The 3,312-nt window shown below is 39.9% G+C and overlaps 1 pseudogene; it reads left to right on the top strand.

The window, feature by feature from the left end:
- The first annotated feature begins 1,052 nt into the window (after positions 1-1,052).
- On the top strand, positions 1,053-1,346 carry LOC118845099 (annotated as a pseudogene).
- Positions 1,347-3,312: the final 1,966 nt, after the last annotated feature.

Here is a 3,312-nt window from a genome sequence, read left to right as displayed (position 1 = left end):
ATGTTGTGAAAGAAGACTCCAAACAAAAGAGAAAAAACATGAGAAATAAAACACAAAAAACAAAAAACAAAAAAATGAAAATAGTATGTTTGATTTGCATTCAGGTTCCATAGTTCTTTCTCTGAATGTGGATAGCGTTTTCGTCATGAGTCTTTTTGGATTGTCTTGGATCATTGAATTGCTGGGCAAAGCCAAGTTTATCACAGTTGATAACTGTACAATGTGGCCATTACTGCGTACAATGTTCTCTTGGTTTTGCTCACTTCACTTAGCATCAGTTCATGTAAGTCTTCCCAGGTTTTTCTGAATCCTACTTATCATTTATTATAGCATGATAGTATTCCATTACCACCATATGTCACAGTTTGCTCAGCCATTCCCCAATTGATGGGCATCCATTCAATTTCCAATTCTTTGCCACCACAAAAAAAAGCTACTATAAATTTTTTTTTGTACACATGGGTCCTTTTCCATTTTTTATGATCTCTTTGGGATACAGCCCTAGCAGTATTATTGCTGGATCGAAAGGTATGCACAGTTTTGTTACCCTTTGAGCATAGCTCCAAATTGGTCTTCAGACTAGTTAGATCAGTTCACAACTCCACCAACAATGCATTAGTGTTCAAATTTTAAAGTAACTAATGCAGGTGCTATACCTGAAGTAATGTAAATTTTGATGGCTGAAACCTAGCAAGATATCTGGAGTTTGTGGGCTAGATTTCTTTTTTAAAGACAGTGCCTTAAACTGACTTCACTGGCTCTCATTGATTGCCCAACAATAGGTCCCAGAACAAGCCCTGCTTAGTTGTCTTTGTTCTGGTGCTGAAGGCTCAGAGTGAATGTAAATAGTAATTGTTTCTATTTTGGCCACAAACCCTGAAGGTCTTCCCATTCTAGACTGATTTTTTTATTAGGTGTAAGGGACCATTCTTTGGCTCATTTCTTACCTATCCTTAATCAATGAATGGGCAATGCCAAAGTGACAACTCGGAGAGACCTTAGCTTAAAAAGGCCAAGGTCACATTCTCTTTGGTCCCAGTGGCTGGAGGCAGATGACAAAGGGGACGTCTTCATTTGGTAAGCACTGGAATAAGACTCACACTATGTGCCATCATTGTGGTTCTAAGGCATACAATCTTCAGAAGTCAACGTGTGGCAAATGTGGATATCCTGCTAAACACAAGAGAAAGTATAATTGGAGTGCAAAAGCTAAGTGACGCAACACCACTGGTACTGGTTGAATGAGGCACCTAAAAATTGTCTATTGCCGATTCAGAAATGGATTCCGTGAAGGAACAACACCCAAACCTAAGTTAACAGCTGTTGCAGCATTTAGTTCATCTTAAGGATTCAACTGTTTGTTAAAACAAATGTCCTGAATGAAAAATGTAAAAAGAAAGACCAAGTTCTCCCACTGCATCCTGGTCCATCTCCAGTCATTCTGATCAGTATCTTGCCACTGGACCCAGATGGCTCTGGAGGAGGAAGTAAGGCTGGTGACTTTGCACAGCCTCCCTTACTTAAATCCAATTAATTTTCAAGTCATGGCAAGACCTTCCTGATGTCACAGTTCTCTTTGAGAATGAAGGACAAACAACAACAACCATTTATTATAATATTTCCTATTGGGGCAAATGCCCTTAAGTCTAAGTAATTACAAGCAGATGTCATTTTACTGTGGAGTAAAAATTCATTCTACTATCTCCATTATGTGCAATTGCATTGAGTCAATGGGAGTAGCTTGGTCCTTCAAGCTATTGTTAAATTCCTGTTCCTCTAGTGGAAATCCTCCCTCATATGAAGACTAAATCTGCTTCATCCTAACTTTTACCCATCACTTCTGGTTCTGCCCACTGGGTCCAAGCCGAACAAGTCTAATATCTCTCCTATGAGACAACCCTTCCAGTATTAGTAAACCACAAACATGCACCTCTATCCTCAGCCTTCTCTTCTCCAGGCTACACCTTCCCACTTCCTTTGGCTGATCCTCACACATGTTCTCTGTGTCCCTGGCAATCTTATTCAATTTTTTATGGATGTGGAGATTCTCCAGTTTCTCTCCCTTTTGTGTCTATATCACTCCCTCACATATTCTATGATTCAGCCTAGTTACCCTACTTGCTGTTCTTCATATTTAACACTCTATTACTCCTCTTTGCTTTTTATAGACTGTACTTCATATTTGGATTCTCTGTCTCCTCACCTTTTTCCTCCTAGAATTGATAATATCTTACTCAAGTGCCATGTCCCGCAAAACACCTTTCCTTAAACCATCATATGTCAATATCCCCTTACCCCTGAAGAAAGTCACTATGGTTTACCTTCAAATGCTGTGTGTATGTACCTAACTATGGACTGCTATCCTTGTCCAGCCTCATCTACCTTAGGAAAACCTTGGGAACCTGCTCCCCTGATTGGTGGGTCATTGCCTGGGATTGCCATTTCTTGAGGGATCTCAGCTATACTCACCTCATTCCTGGATCAAATCACTTTCAGGACCTCTCTGTCATTCCACTAGCAGCATCTCCCCACCCTTTATGTTTTGTCTTCAGCATTAGAATATAAGCTCCTTCAGCATAGGGGCTGTTTTGTCTTCTTGTATATCTATTGTCAACATTTAATGCAGCACCTGGCACATAATAAACAGTCAAGTGGTCTATCTATCTATCCATCCATCCATCTATCCATCTATCCAACCATCCATCATCCACCTATCTATCCATTCATCCATCCATCCATCCATCTGTCTATCACCTATCAATCTATCTAGGTATCTATGTGTGTGTATGTATCATGTATGTATGTATGTATGTATGTATGTATGTATGTATGTATGTGTATGTATGTAGTTGTATATGTATGCATCCATATATCTAAGCAGGTATACATGTATGTATGTATCTAGGTATCTATGTGTGTGTATGTATGCATGTATGTATGTGTATATCTCTGTAATGACAATTTATATTTGAAGATCTTTCCCACCCATTAATAGGTCATGGGATCTGATGACTTGTGACAAGTCACATGTGACATGTGACTTAGGCTTCCTGTGACGGGAGGAGCTTGCTGAGAGGAAAAGGAAAGTAAGATGCAGGAAATGTGGAGAAAGCAAATTAAAGCTGAGGGAGAGAGCAGACGTGTCCCAACTGCAGGAATGACAAGGACCTCTATGCATTAAACTATGTGCAACTTCAATAAAGATACAGTCAAACACTGTGGTGTCTCCTGGCTCATGTTTCTGAGGTTGGTCTTGTATTGAAGGTAGTTCCCAGGGTGCCAAGCCCTGCCCAGTCATGTGACCAAAACAGT

The sequence above is a fragment of the Trichosurus vulpecula genome, chromosome 3 (genome assembly GCF_011100635.1).
Source record: "Trichosurus vulpecula isolate mTriVul1 chromosome 3, mTriVul1.pri, whole genome shotgun sequence".
NCBI classification, from domain to species: domain Eukaryota; kingdom Metazoa; phylum Chordata; class Mammalia; order Diprotodontia; family Phalangeridae; genus Trichosurus; species Trichosurus vulpecula.
This window is presented reverse-complemented; position numbering and strand designations above follow the sequence as displayed.